The sequence below is a fragment of the Rhinolophus hipposideros genome (assembly GCF_964194185.1).
Source record: "Rhinolophus hipposideros genome assembly, chromosome: 11".
In the NCBI taxonomy this organism is placed as follows: Eukaryota; Metazoa; Chordata; class Mammalia; order Chiroptera; family Rhinolophidae; genus Rhinolophus; species Rhinolophus hipposideros.
Window position 1 is genome coordinate 46472393 of NC_138057.1, and position 12663 is coordinate 46485055.

Genomic DNA, 12663 nt, shown 5'->3' on the forward strand with positions numbered 1-12663 from the left:
CAGTACCATAGCAAAAAAGATCTATATGAAAATTAGTTTAAAACAAGGCAATAATTTATTATCATTTCCATAATTTTTGATCTAAAGCTTTAAAAAGAAAACAACTAAGTTTAGGTTAGAATCAGGGTCACAGTTATTGGTGTTCTGGTAAATGTTTAACAACCAGTTCTTGAGTAGCAAGCGCTTTGCCATTTTCCAAAGTGTAAATATTCCACTATGGCCAATTTCAAACTACAAATGGAATAACTGGCTCATAAAATTCCTGAAAACTCAGCATCGGTTCTCATGTGAAACTCTTTCACCAAGAAAGAGAATGGACTCTGAGTGGGTATATATCCTCTTGGCCCATTTGACTCATCCCATGGGGAGTGGGAAGCAAGGCAAGGGCCAGAGTTGGGTCTCTACAACTGAGGTCCTCTATGTCTAGATCTATATCATCATCCTATATGCCAACTTTGTCCACCCAATTTTCTTTTGTTCATTCACTTTATAACTAAACCAGATTCAACCACGTTCAGAAATATTTGATAAAAGTTGGAGAGGACATGCTTATTACACATCCCTTTGTGGGGTAATTTCTATATCAATGGTTTTCCCTCCACATCACATACCTGAATCACTTTATGGGCTATTACCAACTTGCTTATCACTGATTCTAGAGAATCAAAACACCTTCTTATGTTAGTACCCTGTTTCCCGAAAAGAAGACCTAGCCAGACAATTCGCTCTAATGCATCTTTTGGAGCAAAAATTAATATAAGACCTGGTACTATATTATATTAAATTATATTATACTATACTATACTATGTTATACTATGTTATACTATGTTATACTATATTATACTATATTATACTATATTATGTTATATTATATTAAAGATCCAGTCTTATATTATAGTAAAATAAGACCTGATCTTATATTAATTTTTGCTCCAAAAGACGCATTAGAGCTCATTGTCCGGCTAGGTATTATTTTCGGGGAAACACAGTACATAGCATATTCCAGTAATCACTCCTGCAAATGAATGATGAGAGCTTCTCTGAAGATTCTGTGCTCTTGACTAAAAATTCATTTCTATTCTATTAGAGAATCATGCTCTTTGATAAAACATGTGTCTTTGTGGGACAGGACTGCAATGTAGCAGCTGGGAAATAAAAGAATACTTAACTAGGCAACCAGATTATTGTTAATATTGATAGGTTGTGATTGATGCCAGCCATAAACCCAGTCATAGCTGACTGGTCCAGTATAGAAAGTTCAATACAAAATAAAATAACAGCTTAAAATACAATATAGATCACAAAGACTGATTTAACAGCACATTTTAAACTATGACTCTGAATTTTAAGACAAAAAAATTCAGGGGAAAATTAAGACAGACAAAATTAATTTTAGATTACTTGGAGTCCTGATTTGCTTTTTTATTCTTTCTAGAAAACATTCACTTGACAAACTATGAGTGTCCTTATTCCCAGAGAAGTGATCCTACTCATTTCTATAACCTGCCTAATCATTTTGGAATCACTCAAACTTGCCAAAAGTGTGATTTTGGCTTAAAATGACAATGGAAATTTTATGTTACTCGTTATTCAATTCATCTCTTCCTATGATTTTCCTATTAGATTAAAATAAAATTTAAACCCATTTCCATGGCCTACAAATTACACATTCATTTTTTTTCAGAATGTAGATAAAATTAATTTAATGAATTACAACTGACATTTTAAGGAAAGGAATGGAATAGAGTAGCATAGGATAGGATAGAATATCCATTTTTCAAGTACTGTATGGGAAACTATCACCCATAGTTACAATCTTAAATTTATTTTTATATAGTACTAGTAATAACTTAAAAAGTAAACTGCACAACTGTAATTTGTGGTACCCTCCTCTCTGACTTCCTTTTATATTTTGTTCTATTTTTTACATTCTTTTTTTTTTTTTTTAATTTAAGACCTTTATTAACAGGTGCTTGCAGTTTGTGGACTTTTTGAAAAAAAAATCAAGTTGTAAAGTTTTATTACAAATTAAAAATGAAGTTCTTAAAAATTTCACCTTGACCAGATATGAAACAATTTAAAAACCTTTTTAAAGGCTTTTTTAAAAGAACATGTTTGTCATTAGCAAAAAGAGACATCTTTAAGTAATAATAATAAACTTGCTGGATATATAATGCAGTTATTTCTAGTTTTGTAGTCAATGGGCAAAAAACAAGCACTTAAGGTCTTCAGCTCCAATCTTTCATTCATTTATTATTTGCTGGAATTTCATATTCATTTCTTCTTGTTGAATGACTAAACTGGATGATGGTGGAGACACTAAGCAGGCATTTACTCAGCCCTGCCCTGCTCAGCCTCAAGATCAGACAAATTCTCAGCGGGAGTATCCGCTGCTTGTGTCTCCTTGCCATCTTGTGGTCTCCTGGGCATCTGCGTTGGTGATGGAAGTTATGGCAGTACCGATGTTGAGGTGGCTGTTGACCTTCGGTCTCAGCTTCTTAATTTTCCTTACCTTCTTCATTGCCATCCTCTCTAAGGTGTCCTGTCCAGGCTGTGTGTATAGCCCCATACATACTCTGTCACACTATACCCTGTTGTCAGCACCCTCCATCACTTCTCCCTGTACAAGAGGATTGAAATACGGTGGTCAACACCCATAGGGTCTCTACAGGAAGTAAGGTGGGACTCTTCACCTGCGGTATGGCGGGGGCTGTTGGGCCTGGCCTTAGGGAGCACTCTCCAGTCCTTCATTCTTTTCCCCATTCTCACTATTCCGTAATTTTGCTGATAATTTCTTGGAGGACCCCTGTTATATGGATAAATCCATAATGGTTACACTGGGCTGCATATTTACTGCCTTGCACTGGAACTCCATCAGGGCCTGTAACATTTGCTGCCCCTGCACCCTTTTATCCCTCAACATCATCACACTCCGCTGTCTCTCCATCTCCTATACAGCGAAAGTACTGTGGTGATTCTTTATGGCAGTCTGGTGTACAAATACATCTTCCTTGGTGTCATTCCTGTTGAAGAAATCATATCCATTTCTTACACTGAACCATTTTACTACTCCCCAAACTCTCATTGAGACGACCTTCTTGTCCCCTCACGCAGGCACTGCCTCTGTGAGGCCCCCTGGGCAGCGGATTCCTGTGCCGCTGTCGGTGGTACTGGGCCTGGTGTCTTCAGTGCTGCTGGGCGGCGGTGGTGGGAGGCTGCTGGGTCTCTTGCTCACCATTTACCGTTGTGGTGATGGTGACTGGGGCCTGCTGCAGCAGCTACGGCTCCTACCATGGTGTGATGGTAAATAAGCGGGCGATGGCAGTGGGGCTGGCTGCTCAGAGCTCTCGGGGGTCTGCTCTCCGCTCCTGCTACCATTCAAACTCTCTTTTCATTCCTTTTATCTTGTTGTAGTTCCCTTTGGATATTTCCTGATGACTAGCTTGAATTTGCTTAACCTGTCTTCTGCTCTGCCTAATCTGCTCTTAAACCCACCCAAAAGCTCTTAATTTTACAAATTATGCTTTTCAGCTTTTAATATACAGTTTTTTTCCCTGTGGATTTCAACTCTCGTTCAAAATTCTCCAAATTTTCATCCATTTTATGTTTTCCTCTATTGTCTTTAACATATATTTAATAGCTATTTTACAACACTTGTCTGCGAACTCCAAGATTTAAATCGTCTTCCATTGCTTGTTTTATTATCAGTCGTATTTTTCATCCTTTTTTATACCTAGTCATTTTTTTACTTATGTGCAAGAAATTGTGACTAAAGGAATTGTGAAGACTGACGTGAATGCTATTTTCCTCCAGAGATATTTCATTCTTAACTCTATGGGGCATGTGGAGTGAGGAGCTGTTTATCTTAATCCAATGAGGAGCTGAGCTGAGTTTACAGATGGGTATCAGATAGACTCTCTCCATGTCTGGTCTCAAGTATCTTCAGCATGAGATTAATCTCGGTTGCAGGCCTCTCTATCGAGCGGACAAGGAGACTGTGGGATATTTGACTTAGCCCATTTAGCCTTGCTTCCAGCACCTACCATAGCCCAGAACTAAGCACATTTTACACAGAGAAAATCAGCCAAATGTTTAGGAATCCTTTAGATTCTAGTTCATAATGCCAGTCCACATAAAAACATTTGCTGGTTTCCTTCTCCCATTAGAGCCTCTATGCCAATGGCAAACTCAATCCTCAACTTGTGCCCAGACCAGCAATGGCCCCTAGATATGCATATCTCAACCCATCAGAAAACAGCTCTTCAAACAACCCAACTGAAAAACAGGACAAAGGACTTGAATACATATTTCTTCAAAAAATATATACACATGGCCAACAAGCACATGAAAAGATTCTCAATATCATTAGTCACTAGGGAAACGCAAATCAAAACCACAATAGGATAGTACTTCATACCCCTTGGGTCGCTATAACTTTTTTAATAAATGAAAATTACAAGTATCAGTGAGGATGTGGAGAAACTGGAACCCTCTTGCATGGCTGGTGAGAATATAAAATGATCTAGCTACTGTGGAAAACAGTTTTGTGGTTCCTCAAAAAATTAAACATAGAATTACCAGCAATTCCTCTCCTAGGTATATACCCAAAAGAATTGAAAACAAACAAATACATGCACAAGTATGTTTAAGCAGCACTATTCACAATAGCCCAAATATAAAAACAGCCCAAATGTCCACCAGTTGGACATTTGGATAAACACATTGTGGTATATGTATACAATGGAATATTATTCAGCCTTAGAAAAGATTTAACTACTGATACATGCTACAATGCAAGTGAACCTATTATGCTAAGTGAAAGAAAGCAGTTACAAAAGGACATACCAGGAAATACCAGAATAAGTAAGTCTGTAGAGACAGAACACAGATTGGTTGTATCCACTGGTTAGGGGAAACAGAGGAATAAAGAGGAACTACCTAACGGGCATGGGATTTTCATTGGGGATGATGAAAACGCTCTGGAACTAGATAGAAGTGGTAGTTGCACAACATTGCAAATGTAAATGCCACTGAATTTTTCATTTTTAAATGTGTAATTTTATGTTTTATGAATTTCACCTCAAAAAAAGAGTGCTTTCCCCTAGGGGAGTTTAGTTCATATACTCCTCTATGCTTTCATAGCTCTACAATGCATTTTTAAAAATGATTTTAAAATTTCTCTGCTCCTTTCTAGTTGTTACAGTGAAAAGAATGTCCTAACCAGAAGTGAAATTCTACACATTAAATTTTTAATTTTTTTAAATCATTTATTACTTTTTGAAATTATTTTGTTGATTTACTAATTTCCTTCTTTGTTATCTGCTTGCAGTGATCCTTAGCCCCCATTCCCAGATTTCCCTGCAGACTCTAGCAGAGCAGGGACCTTGTCTATTTTCTTTACTGCTATATCCATACATCTAGCACAGGGCTCAGTTCACAGCAGGCACTCAACAAATAATTCCTGCATACATTAAATGTTTTCAGGAGAAACAGTGCAGTTCTTTTTTAATATTATTTCATATAAAATTCCCATCTATCTTTGTCCCTGAATTAATTGATAAATCTATGGTTACTGAGTAGGGCTAGTGGGGGGGGGGGGGGTGTCACATTTATATTGTCTCTAAAGTAAAATTGGGAGGAAGGAATGGAGAATAAAATTTTCAATTCACTAACACCAAAGATTCACAAACAAGTAAGCTGAACAGCTTTCAGATGCAATTTCAGTGAAGACAATTTGCTATTATAATCCTAGAGTATCATAAAATCCTTGCAACCTGGGAGGCTCTATAAAAACGATTGCTCTGGTGACTAGACCCCAATATGAAGTGGCACAAATTAAAGAAGTCATATCAGTTGCCATCTTGTCAAGCAGTTCTTGAGATCAAAGGGTGATAGAAAATATTTGCCTACCTGATCTCAGCTGACTCACCAAGGTCTGAAGTACCAAAAAAAGACCATCCCAATCAATGAACCTGCTCTGAGCAGTGGCTTTCAAGGGCTTCTCAGCTCTCCTTTAGATCAAACTGCAACATAAAAACAGCACCAATGATATTCACCCAGCCTTCCTTCATTAACCGTTATCGCCAAATTTAGCTCTCACTTCAAGTGCATGGGCTCTTAGGTTTCCAACCGCCTTGACAATTTTGGAATTTATGTAATGAGTACCATTGACTTCGTGGGAAGTTAGACTTAATATTTCTGAATAAATAGGACTTAGCAGACGAGAAAATGGCTAATGAGTCTTCTTGGAAATCAAATAGCCCTTTTGGAAAATGGACACAGCTTGCATGGATACCCTTGAAAAGTGTCTGCAATAAAAAAACAAAATTCCAGTTCCTTCTGCTTACTCATTCCTCTCTTGTACATTCTATGAGAGCTAAACCAAGAAGCTAAGAATATGAAATTGTAACTGTTTCTTCCAAGATTCGATTTCTATGTGGCTTGCACCAAATAATTTTTTATTTTCTCATGCTTTTAGGTATATATTTTACCATTCCCTGTGCCATATTCACTCGGTTCAGGTTTATTGTACCACAGACAGCTAGCAACACGTTCAGAACAATCTATAAATAGATTTCATGGGGTTACTTCAATCTGTAACTATTCTTTTAGAATATGTGCTTGTGTATGCCTTATATGTAGTATTTTATATGTGAAGTACCTTCAGGTGATCAAATGAAAATGTATATTAAAGCATGACAATGTGTTTACCTTACCATCTTAATATAACGATATTTCTTTGGAGAGTATTAATTCTAGATAAACCTGGGATTTTGGCACATTGATAACATTCTGACAATTATATCAGTTTCAATTCAGTGAGACTAAGTTTATTTCTGTAAAAGCTATGGGCCTTGCATACAATAAGCTCTTGGAATCTTAAAATTAATAATAATAATAATAAAATCATTTAGCTCGGGTTTTTTTCCTCTTCTCAAGAGAGCCACATTTCATTGTTTCCTAAAATGACCCTAAAGTCTTGACATCAACATCTCAAAACCTCATTCTACAAAATAAAAAAGTACTTCCTGAACAGTGGTGTGATAGTTCTCTTTTCACTCCCATTCTTGCCTGGTCATCTTCACTAGGTTAGTAAAAGAGGTATTGATTTTATCTACAGCTTCAAAAAGAATTGTTTGTAGAGTCTTCAGTTTAACCCCCATTGGCATACCTTCCTCATTTTATTTACGAATGGCCTCTGCATTTATACGCATTTAGAAAAAACTGATCCCAAACTGGGAATATTTTGCTACTATAGAAACAGGTAACAAAATTATCCTCTCCATCCTTTACAGGACATTAATTCTCTGACCAAAGGTACCCACATGAACCTAGCTCATAGCCTCAGATTGACATCAACTCCCAGCTACAGCTTTGAGTAGTTTCTCTGACATCCAGCGGATCTGGAGAACAGTGCCCAGGAGAGGTGTTTGCATTTCAGGTTGTTCCTAGGTGAGCAGATGCTGCCAGGCAGCAGTTGGTGAGTACACCATCTACCCATAGGGCCACCAAGAGGCCACTGGGACAGAAGGCACAACAATTTCTGCAAAAGAACATGGCAATGTGGGGGTGGGGGTGGGGGGGGTGTCTCACTGACCCAGTCCAGTAATTTTCTCAGTTGAACCTGGTGGTTTGTAAGTCAATGTGTCCTCTCTTGTACAAAGCAAAACTGACTTCTTAAGTGCTGGGGGCAGTAGGTGCTGCAACTATAGACCAAGGTACCTGAGCGCTCCAGTCATGAGGCTGTCTATGACATAAGTTGCTGGAAATTACTGCCTTTTGAACACATGCTGGCTTTTTCTGTGCCTTTAGTTCGTCTATGGAGACAGTTTTTTTTAAATGAGGTTGATCTAGAAACAACTTCTATTCTTCCTTCAAAATGTAAATGTTTTATTGTAATTTCACTTACATAAGCTCTTTTCCTCATTTCTGATTATCTATTTTTTTGTGGTTTTTTATCTTTCAATGCAGAAATAACAGTATGTTTGATAATCGGGTGCTTTCCCAGATTTCCCTGGAAGTACTGGGTAATTAATATATGTTGCATTATCTATCTAAAATTGGAAAAATGATGAATTTCAAGAATTTAAGACTAGCAGAGCTTTCTGCTGGCCTCTTTTTGCCATGTAGCTTAAGCAATAAGTAAACCTTTGCTGTGTGCACTTAACTTGGGAGTGTTTATTATATATCCCATCCTGGCAGATATGGGCCCCAATCCAAAAGCTTCACATGTCAAAAAAGGCGTCCTTTTCCATATGTTATTAATTCATATAAATTACATGGTATGTGTTATTTGTTAAATAGGACAAAGGTTAACTCTACCTGTAAGTTATCCTTATTAAATGTATTTTAAATACAGCTTAAAGTGAGTTATTTGAAATATGCTGATCCAAAATACTTTTAATTAAAATAGTTAAGTGATTTTTTTATATCTCAAGGAAGATTCTCTGGGTTGTGTATAACTGGAAAAGAGATTTAATGGTGAGTCCATGGTCCCAAACATTCCTAGCAACCCTGGTTTCCAGAATGCTGCTCTTTGAATAAGGTCAGGGCAGAGGCCTCTTGTAGTTGCCACAGTGGCCTCTAACATAGGGATGCAAACGAAAGCAAGCCCTCATTAGTTTGGTTGAATCCTGATAATTTTCACTTCAGTAACCTGCCAGTGCTGTAGAGTAATTCTCATGAAAATTACTACCTGCCTCTGCTTCCAGTGCACAGAAAATTCAGTAGTAGACAAATTCAAAGAAAGTTCTCTGTGTAAAGATTTCATTGCTAGTACAAGATATATTTATTAAGAAACATTATCACTGTTCAAGTTTAACTACTTCCTTTTAAAAGTGACTACCATGATTTAGGTTTCCAGCATTAGACTGCTTGATCAGCAAGACAAAGTGTGTGTGGGAAGGTTCTTTGTATAAACAGAGTGAAGAACTGTGAGATCAAAGGGGGGTTTCAAGGCTCAGAAATGTTGGCCCACTAATTTCCTTTCCCCTGGAATCCCTACCACCAGAGTTAAGTGAAGTTCTCATGTGTTGCATCAGCTCCTACTACTTGCCCAGCCCTAAGTTAGTTGTTATGGGGATTGCCAAAAAACATTTAGAAGGAAAATTTGACTAAAGGTATCAACAGTCATGAAATATTCAGAACTCTACAATTCTGCTAGGAATTTATTCAAATGAAATAATCATAGTTGTGCACAAAAATATTTCTATCAGTTTTGTTTTCTTTTTAATAACATCGCTGAAAAAGCTGGATATAACCTAAGTGTCCAAGAATAGGAAATTGTTTAAATTAATTTCCATATAAGACAGAGTCAACAATAAGTTAAGAACAAAGCTTTGGAGCCACATGTAGTAGGATCAGAATCAGCGCTTCACTCCTTTCTATTTGTTCAATCTTGGGCAAAATATTTAACTTTTCTAACAACTATTTCCTCATCTGTAAAATAGGAATAACACCTACATTATAAAAAAAAACAATTGGGGGAAATGAATTATGCAATTTAGACATAGTATGTAGCACAGAGTCGACCACATAGTAAGTATTCATCATATAATTATCATCTTTGTATCAATAAAACTATACGTAAGGATCAAAGTTATGCTGTGAAACAAGATTTTGATATGATAAAATGCTCACAATTTATTGTTAAATCAGAAAACTAGTAATAAAACAAGATATAAGAAATTATCTTAATTTTTAAAAAATATTTAAAAACGTGTATGGGCATAAAATAACGGGAAAGATACAACATATTTTAATAATGTTTACTCCTAATAATGATAGAATTATGGGTGATTTTTGCTTTTTTCTTGATGTTTTGCTTAATTGATATATTATGCATTGCAAACTGAATACACGATTTTTGCAACATGTAAAAAGGTGACTGCTGCCATAAAAGATAATAATAATAATTTTCTATAAAAAGCAGGAGAGATTGCGTCCATCTAGGGGGATTAGGGAAAGCTACAGGGAGGACATTGCACATAAAATGAACTCCAAATTATATGCAGGATTTGGTCAGGCATGGACAAGGAAAGTATCTGAGGGAACATAATAGAAAGAAGGGAAATGCAAAGGTATAAATGTTTTAAGCTTATTTAGGGAATAGCTGATGCAGTTCAGTTTATATGAAGTACAGGAAAGGGTTTCAAACATCCAGATCTGAAAAAAATTTAAAGGCTAAGTCTAAACATTTGGGCTTTGTTCTAAGTCCAACAAAATGTCAATAGAATTAGAAAAAGATCTGTAGTCATATAAGTTAAGGAAAAGCTTAATGTTTTACCCTCTTCAGATAGTCCCAGTGTGATTTTTGTATATTAAAGTCTTTGCCAAATTGCACCTTTAAAAGACAGAAAAACAAACTATATTTAACTTTGTTTAACCCAGTATTTGTAGATGGTCTAAAACACTATTTCCCTATGCTACCTTAAGAATGACATGACGTGTAGATGAATTTTGTAAAAAGAAGGAAATGAGAGAAGTTTCAAAGTTTCAGAGTTCTGTCCACATAGAAAAATTGTGAATAAAACATTTCAGGGAGGTTTTTAGGACCTAAGAAGCAGAATGTTAGAAAGAAGCACACCAAGGGATGTAAGGGAGAATGCAAAAGAAAAACTTTACCTCCCTCCCAGTCCTACCTGAGCTGACTTAGTCTACAATATAATTACCCAAATGCTCCACTGTGAAGAAGCAGGTGGGAAATCATGAATAAGACATAATGGGAGGTCTCCAGGAGGGGAGTCTAGGAAGAACCAAACACTTTGTCTCAGCCTAACCCATCATTTACAATCCCTGGCTAAACACAATGAAAAAAGGAAGGTCAAGTTCTTCCACTGCTGACCAAGTGAAAAGGAGAAGCTATTGTTGTAACATACCACTTAGCTCTCCATGTCCCCTTCCAACCTGACCTTCCTGTATATCATTACCATTACTTGTATGGCACTTTTCACACATGTCATTTCATTAATAAAAATAACTCAACTGAAGCCAGTAGAGCAGATAACCCCAGTTTACAAATGAAGTTTATTAAAGTTAAGACTATAATGAATATAGTACTAAGGAGACCTTTATCACACATAACCACAAGGCAACTATTTAGATCACAAAGTTCTACAAGCATTTACTAACGATGATTAATAAATACTATCAAATATAAACACACAACATAAAAATACAAAAAAATGCTAGCAAATATAAGCTGTTAGATGAAAATACTAGCATTACATGTGTAAAATGTTCAGAAACAGTGTGAAAAAACATGGTCAAGTTTGACACACAATGGAAGAAAGAAGAGAAAACATGCATCCATCATATCAAAATCAATTGATTTCTAAAATGTGCTTAGTTATATCTTAAATAACAAAAGAAACAGTAACTCTAAATAGATGTATACAATGTCAGAGGGGCAATAGATTGGGAGGGGTTATTACTTCATGAAGGGTGAAATGTCTATTACATTGTTTTGTAAACCTAAACTAACACAATAAATAAACAAACAAACAAAAGAAACAGTAAGAAGGATTGCTTTATATTTATCCCACGTTATTCAAACACTTCGTACATTTTAGTTTGTGTTTTTTTTTTAATTTCAGCAAGTACCAGTGTTCTAACAAATCCATCTGGTTTCTTTCCCATTGCATGACCCGACAGTGTCAAAATCTATTTTACAGACAAAAGGGGAAAAATGATCTGAGAAACAACATAGCAAACTCTTGCATCCCATGCAATTTCCTTCTCTAGAGATAAACACAATTTGTCAGCCTCATATGTAAACTGGAACTATACAGATCCTCAAAGATTCATTGTTGAAATTTTTTTGGAATGAAATTGAGGCAATATTTTCACTAAGTCTTAGGGGAAAAGAGAGTTTAGACTTCGAACTCTGATTTAAATTATTATATAATTGTTCATTGTTCCACAGAAATTATGAAATAATTTGAATTGCAGCCAATTACAAATTAATTTTGCCAAATGTACTTCTAAAACACTATATATACTGGTCCAGGGCAAGTAACTATAAACCAGAAACACTTTAGTAATGCTTAACGATGGGGAAATCAAATTTATTAGGCCTCATCATAAGCGCATTAAGCACATTTTGCAATAATTCTTCTGAAAAATCCACTGCAGTTTAATGTACACTTCAGAATGTGAGTAATTAACTTCAGGTATTGGAAACAAAGAAAATGGGAAGCTCTCCACAGCTAAAATGAGATTCAGATTTCTAAATTTTATCTAATCTCTAGGGAGATGTGTCTGTGTGTGTGTGTGTGTGTGTGTGTGTGTGTGTGTGTGTGTATACATGTACCCACACCCATATATATGAAGAAATGGAGATAGAACTAAGGAGAGATCGCTGTAAGCTGAAAAATGGGTGGGAACAAAGGAGATGGCAATTACAAATATTTCCCCTCAAGATATTAACAAAAATCATAAATATATTTTAACACATCAGTTATTATTCTAAATTTACTCTAACAATACTTGAAAACAGTCCCTTAAGTTGGAATATTATAGTATCCTTTTTTGTCTGAGTTCATAGAATCTCATGAGGTTTTAAAAACTCATTAGCTAATAGAATTGCTCTAGATCTGGAGGTTCACTAATAAAATTAAATTCTCTAGTGTTTAACTAGCAAATTGTACTTGCTAATTGGTTCT

The 12663-nt window shown here is 35.9% G+C and overlaps 1 pseudogene across 1 annotated transcript; it reads right to left on the reverse strand.

The window, feature by feature from the left end:
* Window positions 1–2332: 2332 nt before the first annotated feature.
* LOC308505026 (Y-box-binding protein 1-like) lies at window positions 2333–3239 on the reverse strand (annotated as a pseudogene). The gene has a single exon. The product of its transcript is annotated as a Y-box-binding protein 1-like (transcript).
* Between the last annotated feature and the right edge of the window lie 9424 nt (window positions 3240–12663).